Source organism: Cygnus atratus, chromosome 2, assembly GCF_013377495.2.
Source record: "Cygnus atratus isolate AKBS03 ecotype Queensland, Australia chromosome 2, CAtr_DNAZoo_HiC_assembly, whole genome shotgun sequence".
NCBI lineage: Eukaryota > Metazoa > Chordata > Aves > Anseriformes > Anatidae > Cygnus > Cygnus atratus.
Genome location: NC_066363.1, coordinates 150,492,593 through 150,506,795, shown reverse-complemented (window position 1 = coordinate 150,506,795; position 14,203 = coordinate 150,492,593).

Below are 14,203 nucleotides of genomic sequence, written 5' to 3'. Positions count from 1 at the left end.
AAGAGCTGACTTAAACTAATTGGGCTTATAAACTTGAACTCAGTGCTACGTTAAGTATAGCTCCACTGCTTTGAGACTGGCTGTGAGAGCAGCACACATGCATATACTTGGCACTGGGCCTACACCTATAAATGATGACATGAGTGGTTCGGGGCTGGATCTCTCAGCACCTACTGCACAGTTTATGGGCAAAACCTACCCATGGATAATGGTGAATTGACTGCTTTGCTAAATAACTTCTGCTCCCACGCTCACGGTATCAAACAAATGGCCACACATACAGAAACTGAAATCTCCACACGGAGGTGAGATAGAATTGCAGTGGCTGCAGAAATCACTGCTGCCCAATGCAGAAGAATCACAAGTAGCTGCCATTCACCCGTCCACAGTCAGCTGTTGTTAAGCTTTACAAAGATGATCTTTATGCCCGTATCGACAGCTTGGCACTATAGTTCATAGTCACACTTTCCTCATGCTCCAGGCTAGAACTTTGATCAATGAAATTTGTGAAAAAGCATTTCAAAGTTATTCCTCAAAGCATGGGATCTCACCATACATGAACATGTTAGGGGATTGTTCAGGGTGACAGTGACTACCTGCAGAATATAGCAGGTATATAGAATTACGATGACTCCTTCATCAAGTGTAGAGTATAGACTGGATGCTGAATAGTTACCATTACCCCTTGATTCAGGGGATTTGGAAAAGGTGACATATATAGGCTGATATTTTTGATTTACTGAAGTTTTCTGTGGAAAAAATATCATAGAGCATATTCACCAAAACATTCAGCTTCCCATGTCTCACTCAAGTGGCACAAAAACTATACAGACTTGCAATACCCTGGAGGTCAGACTGCAACTTTTGGAGATCTGCAGACAGCACAGACTGGATACAGCAGGATCGCACCGAGAACAGGTGATGCTCCCTGTGAGACAACTGCTAATTGGATCCTCTAATCTGAGGAAGAGTGGCTAGAGACTTGCTGTAACCCCTGTACAACATTATACTTTCTTTATATTCTACAGAAATGTACTGCAGCATTTTCTTTCTTCTTTGGGGTTTGCCTTGTGCCATCACACAAATAACAGGTTTGCTATTTACATATATGTCTATAACCTTCATATATAAATTTGAATATGTTTGTGGCATTTCTTTGTGAATACTTAATATCCATGTACCTCACACATGCTTGTGTGGGACAGATATAAGTCTGATTAAGGTAGGAAAGAAAATATACATATTTCAATTTTAGCTCAAAGAAATACAAGAAAATAAAAAAATAATAATTTAGAGAGCATTTTCAAATTGACACTATTTTATTAATTGCTGTCCACAGAATTCAAGTGGAGAAGGTCAGTCACATAGCAGAAAAACTAATTACTGTGGGTAGAAGTAATTTTATCTGAGATTAGCCATCTAAAAGCCTACCATCTAATCTAAGACAGTTTTCTAAGCTCTATGCTCAATGAAGATTGAAGGCAACGCCTAGTGTTGGCAGGATCAACAACCCTCTGAGGCAGCTCTTTCTCCTGATGATATAGAGAGTTTGGACTTGTGGGTTGCTTAAAATTCCTGTTTTTTATGCAGCTGAGGTTCTGAGACTCAAAACCTCCTCTAAGCATTTTGTACCTGCAGTATTCAGAAATAACACACAGCATGCCATTTTGCTTGGGTTATTGCTCCAATTTTATATGTTTTCTGCCAAGTTTAGAATATACCAGATCACACAGGAGTAAAGAGGGTGTCACCTTTGTGCTTCTCTGAATAATGTACATGTATAACAGGGCTATTCCCTTAATCTATAAGAAAATCATTAGTCTTTAACACATTCAAGAGGGGAAAAAATCCTTAGTTCAAAGGGATGTTCCCCAATGACTGAATCTGCAATAGTCAAGAAATGTGTATTTTTTGGTAAAAGCCTTGCTTAAGAGACTAGGAATAAGAACTGTAAAGCAAGCAGACACTCTTGGACTTTTGTATCCTTAGACGCGTGACTGAAAAGCAGTGACTGGTTCAGTGCACTATTGTTCAAAGATTAAGGCAAACAGAACAAAGAAGCAGCAAGGTCATCCAGTCCATCAGAGAAGACACACTTTCCACAGTGTCTTTTGAGCATTTTGTCCAGTCTCTTTTTAAAAGTCTCATGCTGTGGGGGTTATACCAGCTCTTTTGGGAACTTTTCTAATAATAGACCTTCCTCTAAGAAAGAATTCCTTGGTATTTGCCCTGTTATTCTTTGCACAGTATTATATTGCTACAATCACCTCTTTGATAACTGAACAATCTCTCCTTCATTTTAGGGCCTTCATGCACTTATATATGAGCCTCACTTAATTGTTATAGACAACAGTGCTTAGACCTTCGGTGCTTGGAAGACTGTGAAGGCAATGAACTTACAGTGTCTTGATGCAAAGCTGGAGATGTGAATTCAAGCTCAAGTGAATATAATAGATGCATAGATTTCTGCTCTGGACAAGTATCAATGTCTTCTTCCCATCCACAGAGCTACACATGAACAGTATCCAGGGCAGTCTCTGAGGTACCTCCAGCTATGGAAACCTCACATGATTTATTTGATCAAGTTAATCCACTGTACTCAGGATCTTCTCTACATCTTGACTCAGATACAATCTTTCCTGAATATCTTTCCGTTGCCAACATTGTTTTGGTATAACGCGTGTCCAACTTTGAATATTTTATCATATATTTATGGGAAACCGAAGACCCTGTTCCCATGAACATCATTAATGTTGTTGTAGAACCTAGAAGCTGTGGTATCATCAAGCAAAGTGCTGTAAATGAGAACAGGGTCCCTGTCTCATAATTAAAAATGATACAGTTGCATATGGGACTATAAGACAACATATCACACTGATTTTGATTAACTTGTTGATGACTCCCTCATTTTGGCATCATGTTCTCATCAGACATCAATTATTACAATGTTTTCAGTTGAAAAGGGTCCAAGTATTGAAAATTGAATCAAATCTAATTTAAACAAAATAGGAAAACACTTTCTATCTCAAAACAACAACAAAAAATATTACAGGAGTGACAAAAGTTTGTTATGTTTTTTTGTTGTTGTCGTTAATATTACATTTACAGTCAAAAACAGAAGCAATATTTCAGATGAAAAATAAAATAACACTGGTTTTCATTAAAAATAATATTTTCTCTAAGTGGAAGCAATGGAAAGCAAACTTGAAAAGCAGTCTGAGAGAGGTTTTAAATACCAGGTACAATGAAAGAGAAATAGAAATTCAAGTAGGGAAACAAAACCAGAACACTTTTCATTTGAAGCTTGTATTCATAAGAATGCATTTAACACAATACTTTGCACCGTAAAAGACTTTACTTACAAAAAAGTTGCCACCAGCAGGGAAAATAATCATAGGAGGAAGTATATGGTAGGTTTAGAAATTCACACACCCACATGTTCTTCCTCTGTCCCTCCACCCTAGTTGTATTTGTCATTTTTCTCATATAACTTATTTTGCTTTCTTGACCTATATCTTGTCATGATCTTGGCTGGGGTAAATCTCAGTCTAGCTTCGTTTTGGTGCATTCACTATGCTGGGAGCAGATGTGTCCCACTCAGGAGCTTACCAGCATGAAGGAATTGATCAGTGCTTATCTCATTCTAAATTCATTCGCCTTCCTAATCTTAGACTTTATTTTTTTTTTAATCTCACAATCCACCATGTCTTGCTTTCCCTTTCCATCACAGGGCTTTTTCTCCTCTTACTTATTCTCATATCTGAGAACAGGCTCTCATGCTCAGAGAGGCTATGTCTTGTATATGGCCTTGTATATGTCTTTTATTGACAATTTATCCTGGTGCCACTCTTCTTGTGATATGGGGGGAGATAAGGCTCTTGGTGCCAATCAGTTACTCTACAACGGAGTTACAACATTCCTCTGGCAAACATTTGACTAGCCTTTCTCTTGGTTTACTCCCAGCCATATATCTCAGCGAACCACAATAAAATGCTGTGGCCTACCAGATCCACATGGGATTTCAGGGAGAGGACTTACCGGAAATTTTAAAGAGGGAGGGAGAGGGGGGGGAGAGAGAAGAAAAGAAAACCAAATTATGAGCTAGAATTTCAGCTGGTATGAATTAACAAAGCTTCACTGAAATCAAGTGCTATATCATTTTCCTTTGGATAAGAATTAGGTCACAGAAGCGAATCTCTCCTGATATAAAGTTTTAGTATTGGAAATTATTTCAGTCAGGCAATGATTTGTCATCAAGTTCAGCCACTTAATGGGTTCAGTATAGAAAAAGTTATATGTAAAAGGCCAGATGAAGCCAATGCACACCAATGTTTCCCAAGGATGTAATGCAATTCCTTCATCGTTGGCATAGACCCGAGTTTTTGACCAAAGATGCAAAGACCAGCTCTTCACTCAATTCTCACAAATATCATAGTGTCTGTTTGATCAGCAATCTTTTGTAAAGGGAACACTCTTGGAAGATGAAAGAAAAGGAAACATTTTTTTTTTCCCCTCAAACCAAAAGAGGTGGGCAGGGAACCAGCTGATGAGATGACCTGAACAGATGAATGAAATGGATATGCCTTCACTGAGAACCACCAAACAGCCCACAGCAACCAGTGTCTAGAGCAGCATATAAACTGGGATAGTGCTGCTTGATAGCCACACAGCTGAAACTCTGGTGACAGCCAAGATTTTTGGCACATTCCCAGAACATTAACGCTGTGATGGTAAGCAAGACTTGGGATTTAGGCAATGAGGCACCAAGGTATGCAATGTGTGGGGAAGGGCTTGAATCCAGAGAACAGCCAGAAAGCACTGAACACACACACGTCTGGCTCAAAAATCAGCTGCCCTCACCGTACTTTGGCTGTGACAAGTGCCTGTGGCTGGGATGCAGTGACAATGCAGATCTGAAGTGAGAGGAACTGGCCAAAGCTGCAGAGAAGGAACTGACTAACATGGAGATGACAGCAGCCAGTGCACAAAGGGGAACTGATGGGCTGCAGAGAGTATTTTTGGAGTTCCTCAAGGATTGGTCTCAGGACTGATGTGACTTAATAATTTCATTAATAACCTTACCACAAAAAAAAGAACTGCTGTAAAAGGAATTTGCTGATGAGAAGCTTAAAATATCCGGTATTACTGAGGAGGAGAAGGATGAGGAAGTCATACAGAAAGCACTAGATAGTGTCAGTGATGGGAGTAAGAGAAAGGGAATGACTTTCAACAGGGAGAGCAAATTTAGCACTTCCCTTACTAGTCAATAAAAAAAAAAAAGTGTGGATCAGTGGTGTGAGTATACTAACACAAACCTGCAATAACATGAATCCTGCAAAATTGCTTGCTCCCCAGTCCAAAGGAATGGATCAGAAGAGCTAGCCTCAGCACTGGCATCTCTCTTAAGGGCTGACTCTGACTTGCAAAATCATTGGTACGAAAAAGAATTTGGGATGAGTACCCTATGTTTATCCAAGCATTTCTGAACATTTCTGAGCATTTCAGAGATGTTGTAAGGAACATTTTATATGAAGAAACACTCTCAGTGACATGAAACATGTCATTACTGGGGCTTGTCCCTCCTGTGCTGATGACTTTTCAGCCTTAAACAATTCATGTAATATTTCATTCCTTTTTCAGTATCGTTTTAGTGAAATATAGGCAATAGGCACAGGGCAGGGCCTGCTGGGGAAGTTTCTGTTGTCCAGGCACTTGAGAAGGACACTGCAGCTGGAGGCTTCCACTCTTCAGACAGCCTGGGACAGGTTCACAGGTACGGGGGAAGGAACAAGACACCCGGGGACAGACAGACAAATTTCCCTGACCCACACTGTCTGATGCCCCAGCAAGGTAACACAGCACAGCCAATGAGTCAGAATGGAAAAAAACAATGCTCCAGAGATAGGGATGTGAATCAGACTGTGTGAGCCTGCCTCCAAAAAACATAGCTAGGGCTGTAAAGAGGCCAAACCCCAGAAATATCACATAGGTGCCCACTGCAAGTCCCCTCTGACTGAACTGCTATATACCCAACGGCAGCCTCACAGGGGTCAAAAAATCAGGAATTTGGCCTAGAAGCAGGCACAGCCCAGGGCACCCACCTGAACCACATGTGCTGCAGTGATGGACATCTTGGAAATGCCTGTCATACCACCCAGAATATTTGTTTGAGGTGCAAGAGACACACACATGAAGGCACTGCCTGGGAGAAATGCAGTTCTGCAAGGTGTACAGGAGCCTCTGCCCCAGGTCAGAGACACAGTGCCATGCCTGCAGTTTCCCATCAGGCAGAAAACATCGCAGCTTTGCAGCATAGCCCTTGGGCATTAGTACAAGCTAGCAGATTCAGTCCTGGGGTAATTCCCCCTGAAGGTTATAAAACACAGAGGGGTTGCTTTCTGTTCTACAGGCTGTTTTTTTTGGCACCAGCATTGGAACCCTCCTTGCTCAAATCATTTGAAATGTGATTTTTGAGGGGTGACTCACATCAGGCTTTTCAGAGACTTTGTGCCAATACCTCTTCAGTAAGAAACTGGAGGCATTATGATCTACAGGCTGAATTTTGCAGAATGAAGTGGGGGGAAATCAAGACTATCATTTAAACTCGAGGGAAATTAAGCCAAGGTCCATAGATTTCCCACTCTCCACTGCCTCTCGTGAAGAAGAAAAATACGCCTGAGCAGTTAACATCTCACTACTTGAATAAGTGAAATCACACCTTAAAAGCCTAAAGGTTCCATTAAGAGACAGAAAGTGTTAAAAAGGAGAAAAAAAATAAAACTACTGCTCACACAAATACTGAGACTTACTTGGCTCAGGATTTTCAGTCAATCGATTAAATCAATACAGACACACTTGCAAGTTCCTATTTAGCCACACACCCTCAATCTTAAGATATTCAAACATAAAAGTTTGGTTCAGACCATTCCCAGTAAAGATGTTATCAAAACTAAAAATGTCTTACTCTGCTGGTAAATTTATTACTCAGAGAGACTACTTGTCTGGTTTCTTGTCAGCCTACAGAGGCTTTTTTTTTTTTGACAGCATAGTAACATTTTCTTTCTTCAATGCTTCATTAGCTCATCTTACTCATACAATTTTCCCCATTTTATTTCATGTAAATCAAATTACTCATCAGCTCTGCAATGCCATCAGTGTACAAAGAGCCTTCTAAAAAAAAAAATATATAGTAAAAAAACCCTACCTATTCTATCCCCAAAACAGTACTTATGCAGGTAGTATAATTTGTTGGAGAAATTTTCATAAAAGGTATATAAACTTCAATGCTCTTATAAGGGTAGAAGGACGTGGGAGAAATTATAACACAATTAGACTCTCTAGTACGTGGCTGATGTAAGGTGGTCAGGAAATATTTTCCCAAACCAGGGGATTTTTGCCTTACTACATTATTATTTTTTTTTTTTTTTTTTACAAGTATGTCTAGTGCTACTCATACTTCACAGCCTTGATTCATCTGCTAAGCATTCCCCTCTTACAAAGACAGGTCATATGCAGAATATGCTCTTTATTCATCAAAATAGGTAAATTCATCAAAATAGCTGCAAGCAGCTTACAACTTCGCATGCAAGCGTTTTCTCATCCCCTGCAAGATCAAAAATAACAGCAGAAGCAGGCAGCAGACTTGTATTTGACCATGAGAAGGAGATTTTGCTGAGAGGTTTGCACTTGCTCACAGCTATAGGCAACAAGTACACACAGGTCAGGTGAGGAGGTGGCAAAGGCCCAGAAGCAGGGTGCTAGGACAGGGCTTGGGGCAACCAAGCTGTGCCCTCTCAGAGGTTCCCCTTGTGGCCTGGGTATGCAGCCACATCTCCCTGCAAAGGACAAGCTCTTCTGCAGGGGAAGGTTGCAGGGAAAAGGGGTGGAATGCAGGAACAGGTGAGGTTTGGTGCACTGAAGGTGCTGACCCACTTGTAAATGGCCGTCACAGTGTCAGTAAAAAACTATTCATCTGGAAAAACACTTTTTCAGTTCTTAATCCTCTGATCTCCACTCCTTATATGTCAAGTGACTGATGTTCAGGTGCAGGAGCACTTTTGCATATGCACACAATTCATTATTTTAAAGTGTCTCATTTTACCAAAGCTTTTTGTCCTATCATTAAGGTACAACAAAAGATTTACATGCAAACAGCCCGCTGCAACTGACAGCATCAAAGCGGCATGAAAGCAAATGGCTGAATGCTGAGTGAGCAGGCAAGAGAAAACTGTAAATTGTGCCTAGCAAACTGCTAGCCCTAGCAAACTGCCCTAGGGATCTTACCCAAGCACGATCAATAACAGGCTCCTGATCACAAGGAATTTCTTCTGGCGCAGACAGACAGCATCTGACATTTGTCTCTCAGTCTCTCATAGATGGAGCATATAGAAAAAGCTTTCCAAATGTCACTAGATTGCCAGCAAAAATGACTGCTTGGAGGACTGTCTCATATATACTGAAAGTGATGAGAGAGGGGTCTTGTCATGAGCAAGCCAACCCGAGGAGTGAACATTGAGGAGGTATCAGTATGATGAGACACAAGAAGGCACATCTGTGAGAAATTAAAAAAAAAAAAAAAAAAAAAAAGGCAGCTGGTCAAAATCTCAGGGAGGAGAAACTTGGTCCCAATTTCATTAAAAATAATCTTTCACCTGCAACTACTGCCAATGCTTGCAAAAGCCTTTTGGTTTGTCACAGAGAAAGCAAGCTGGACTTTGAAAAGATCACTGCTTATGGCAGGGAAAGCACTAATTAGCCAGGTAATTACCCTGGGGAGTAGATCTGTGTATAGTTGCGAAGCTCAACATTTCTTGATTTATTTATTTATTTGTTTTTGTCAGGCTGAAGCAAGGCAGGATGCATAGCCAGAAGCATTCTCTTTGCACAGTGTCACTGCTTTCAGCTCTGGTTGGAGTTGAGATGGAAAATGAGTTAAAAATTGCCTTCTATTTTTTTTACCACAAAGTTTAATTTTCCCTCTCAATCTGTGTTGCATTTCCAGCAATTTAGCCAGTAATGAAACCAGCTGGAAATAGAGCACTATCTAGGGCTAGCAAGCCTTCAGCATGGTTCAATTCTCTAGCCTTTGCTCCCAAAGACTTCACTGAAGGAAAAAGGATGGGGGAGATTTCAACTTCTTCTACCCTGTTTTTTTGTCTGTGATTTCTCCTTGAAATGCACACACCAGCATAATGCTAATCCGGAGCCAAGCACACGACACATCTCTAATTAGCATTGTTCTTGCTGTTTTACTTGGGATTTTTTCCCCTGTGAAATCATTCTTTTTGAGTCAGAACACACTTTGCATCTTAAAACAGTTTCTGCGGCATTTGTTCAGGATTGTTCCTACCTGATCACATCTGAAAACGTTTGCAATGGATGGCAGCATATGTTCTTTCAATCCAGAGGAAACCTCCAGAAAAACAGGAATTTACTGAAAAATGCTGCCCTTTGCTCCTCTTACTGATCCTTTTACATGATTGCAGCTGACTAGGGTGGAAATTAACAGAAGGTAAATGCTGAGCAAAGCTGCCTCCTTGCACTAACTTCATTTTCACAAGAGAAATATTTCTGCACCTTTATCAGACACTTTATGATCTGGTGGTGTGCTTTCACCTTCTTGTACCCTGTCAGGCCAGAACCTCCCCTGTAACAACCTGATCCTACATCAATATCAGCCCCTAGGAACCATACCTACCCCTGAGGCCCTGCTTTTAGTAGAAACTGAACACAATGGAGCTGTTGTTTCCAACAGTTCTGTGAAATATGAGTACCTTACAAGCACAAGACATGGATTAGCCCTGTGAACAAGTATTTTGGAGCTCTGGGAGGGGTCTCCATGCACAGGGAACCTTGGAGAAAGCCCTGGTTTCAGCATCGCTACCAGACTGGGAAGAAAGTGGGGACATGGCAAGGGATGAAGACAAGACCAAATTGCTATAAAAAGCCAAGCTTGGCTATAAAAAAGGTTGGGGTGTCTCCATACCAACATGCTGATGCCAGGCCCTTCTTTGCTCCTGGAACAGAGACTTCTCCACTAACCTCCACTGAGATGGTTTGGAGTTATCTCACCACAGCTGGGGCCTGGCTCTGGACATGAAGATGATCCTGTCCAGAGCTGCACAGAAGCAGTCCGTTTGCTACCTGTTGCTACCAACCCTTTTTGCTCCATCAGCTGGGAACAGAGTAGCAACCTCAACAGAGCAGCAGGAGAGGGCTCTGCTGCAGCACCTTGTAGAGTGAGAAGGCACCTGGATTAATGGGGAGGCAGAAAGCAGCACAGGCTCGAGAGAAGCCGTTAAGGAAGAATGGCCTTTTAACCACTCAAACCCCAATTAAAGGAGGTTTTTTTTGTTGTTTTGTTTTGTTTTGTTTTTCTAGTCTCTAACAGTATGTATCTGTCTGCAAGCAGAGCGGGGAAGAGCATGAGTGCTTTCGTTGAGCGATGGAGCTTGCATTAAGACTGAGAGCGCCTTGCTGGGGCCTTGATGGTGAGTGATGTTCAAAATCCGTTTTAGAAGATGGAGAACAGGAACTTGCAGCACAGGCTGCCTTTCTGCTTCATACACATCGGTGATTTTGGGTCAGTAATCTTGGGAGCGCTGAGGTTGTATTAGGACCACAGATTTCTAAGTAGTTAGTAGAAGAAACTAGAGGAAAACAAGCCCATTTCCTCTAGACTTTAACTTCCTACACAGGGATCCTCACTCTGATGGAAAAGTAAGAGGAATCACTGCGTGGAAATGGACTGAAAGCTGCAATGACACCCTGCAGCATGAGATACAGGGCAGGGAATTTGCTGAGTTTTCAATGCCTACTCTACAGAGGGGAGAGAGTATTTTTACAGGGTGTTACTGAGTCTCAGCTAGAGTTTCACCCTTGGTTTCCCCTTGTGATTTCTTTCCACACCCTTGACATCACCTCCAGCTGTGTCTGCTGCACTTCCCTCAGCACCATGCTCTGCATTGCCTTCACAAAGAGCCACCAGACGAAGGCAGCCAGAGGGCCAAACCCAGCACCTCTTTCTGCATATAGATTACGTGGCTGAAGGCACAGGGAGAGGTTTACACAGGCAGCCCTCCTGCGTCAGGAGACTCGGGAGGCTGTATGTGGTGCCATGCAGTACAGAGGTCACTGACACTTCTCCCGAGACAGTGCTAATTTGGCTTTGTGCAGGAGTGGCTAATGAAGGTCTTGGAACAGATCAGTGCAGGGCTATTGCACAAGGACAGACAGTTCCTTCTTGTCAGAGCTGTTTGATTCCTCCTATCTCTCCTTTTTCTTCTGGGTTGCATTAACAGGAATCAGGCTCAAGAATGTTGTAGGTGACATTTTGTGCTTTTGCTGCTACTGCGGGGCAAGCTTTGAGATTTCCCCGCAGCAGGAGGACACCCAGCATTGCACCATCCCAAATAATCCCTGGCTCCAGCAGTGCACTGGGAATGTGCCCTGACCATCCCCTGATGCTGCAACAGCTCCATGAGGGTCACTGAGCTGAGATTGCTCTGGTTTGCTTCAGCAAGTCAAATTATCCAACTAGTGCAGAGATCTGGAAGATGCAGGCATGTGAGCTTCCCTAAACTAGCCAGTCTTCACAGGTATTGGCTATAGTGGGGTAGATGAATCCTGAAGTCTACAATACCTATGGGTATTGTAAAGAATATTTCAGACTCCTTTTGAACTCAGTGCAAGAGTAAGTTTTGAAGACTAAAATGCTGAGATATGCTTTTTTTTTTTTTTTTTTTTCTGGAAGTCTGCAGGTTAACCTTAGGTCCTTGGGTGACTAAGGAGGGCAGGAAAGCTCCCCTCTAAGAGCTGAGAAATCAGAGGTGCTCTTCCTCCTGACCTCTCTCACCTCCCTGTCTCCTCATCACATTTCTCAGCACTGCTCCTTATTCAAATGTGCCTTTGTACTGACTCACCCAGGAGGGCAAAGATTGGGCTCCCCAGCAAAGATTGGGCTCCCTATAAGGATTCAGTGAGATATACGAGTGAGGCCACAAGAAAAGAGGACATGCTGCTTTTTCTTCTTGACTCCAGTGGCGTCCAGACCAGTATACGACCACCACAAAAGAGCTTTGACACTAGTTGCAAGTCCTTTTCCCCTCATAGATTCCTGTACCCATGGTGTGATTCCTCAGCTATTTTAAAACTGATCAGTGGGCTTCATGAAAATTTGATTAAAGATTAAATTGCCATCTATTACACAGAAATTTAAATTAGATGAGACGTATTAGATCAGACTGCACATTTTCTTTTTACAGAAGAAGACTTCCCAAGCAGGCACGGTGCAGTGTCTTTTTTTCAGCTGATTTTTAAACAGAAAATAAAACATGAATCTATTGATTCATAGAATCACAGAATGGTTTGGGTAGGAAAGGATCTTAAAGCTCATCTAATTCCAACCCCCCTGCCATGGGCAGGGACACCTCCCCCCAGCCCAGGTTACCCAAAGCCGCATCCAGCCTGGCCTTGAGCACTTCCAGGGATGGGACACCCACAGCTTCTCTGGGCAACCTGTGCCAGTGCCTCACCACCCTCAGAGTACAGAATTTCTTCCTAATGTCTAATCTAAATCAACCCATTTTTAGTTTAAAGCCATTCCCCCTTGTCCTGTCACTATGTCCCCTGACAAAGAGTCCCTCCCCAGCTTTCCTGTAGGCCCCCTTTAGGTACTGGAAGGCCGCTGTAAGGTCTGCCTGGAGCCTTCTCTTCTCCAGGCTGAACAACTCCAAATCCCTCAACCTCTCTTCATAGGAGAAAGTGACAGTTTGGGGGCTATCCTAGATCAGCCCACATTTCTGTTAAACCTCCATCACTGCCCCATATCCCAACTCACTTCCCCTTCATTCATCTTGAGCCCCTATAATTTTTTTTTCCTAAGTGTTTACCACCTTCATATGTATGTAGATGGCTCTGGTTTTATCACTACCTTTGTTATCTTTGTGCCAAGTCTGTTTCTCCCCTCATTTACCTCTACTTAATATGTGGGTAAGATACCCCATTTCACACCTCCTCCTTTAGCATGAATCTCCTATTTGATACCTTGAAAGGCTGATGAAGTGATTGTACACAGAAAGAAAGGATAACTCCAGTACCCACCAAGTCTATAATATTCAAATCTGAGAATTTTAATTATCCACATTTCCTTGACTCAGATAATATCTTTTAGTTATCAGGAAGCTCAGAACAGCATGAAGCTCACTCAGTTCAGGCTCACCTTTGCAAGGCAGGGGTGACTCGTCAAGTCTATAACCTCTGCCGAAGTGGACTCTCGGTCACAATGTCATTAATGAGAGTTTGGTAGCACGACACACAGCAAGTCATTTTTAATAGCCCATCTGTTGCCACACTTCATAAAATATTTTCTCTATATTTCTCCTCCCTGTTCTACACCTAAGAAGCAAGGCAACCCTTGGTGGATGTGCAACTGCCAGAATCATATTTGCAAATAAAGGAGAAGAAATATAGTTGTTGCCTTTCCCTCTACCCCCAAATGTCTATCTCTTATCATTCGTGCTGACATTTTAACAATGCCTGCTGATGTGGGGGATCAGCATTGAGATTCTTAGTCACAAGCCAGGGCCTTATTTTACCAGGCACTGTAAAGACATAGCACAAAGGCTGCACCCGAAATGGCTGCAGACTAACTACATTGACTCAGCAATTCCCTTCTCACTCAACATGGATTACCTCATGGGACCAACCTCCCAGTTCTTGCCACTGCCTTTAACTAGCCTTTATGGTGACCTGCTCTTTCTGAATTCCTATTTCCTCATTCTTTTTCTTTATCTGCATACCCAAAACTAAGTTAAAGACATTTCAGTAGATGTGTTATTTTATGGCTGTCTCTGTCCCTTCCCTTCCCTTCCCTTCCCTTCCCTTCCCTTCCCTTCCCTTCCCTTCCCTTCCCTTCCCTTCCCTTCCCTTCCCTTCCCTTCCCTTCCCTTCCCTTCCCTTCCCTTCCCTTCCCTTCCCTTCCCTTCCCTTCCCTTCCCTTCCCTTCCCTTCATCTTTCATAAATATGTCCTGCATTTCTAAACTGAAACATCCTTTAATAAACTCTCTCTTTATCTTGCCCTTTTTGTGTGATGTGAGTCACATAAATCATTTTGAAATTTAGTATCTCCATTTTCTTTTTTTTCTTCTTTTTTTTCTTCTTTTTTTCCTAGAGGATCTGGAAGGGGACAGGCAGAAGAGGTTA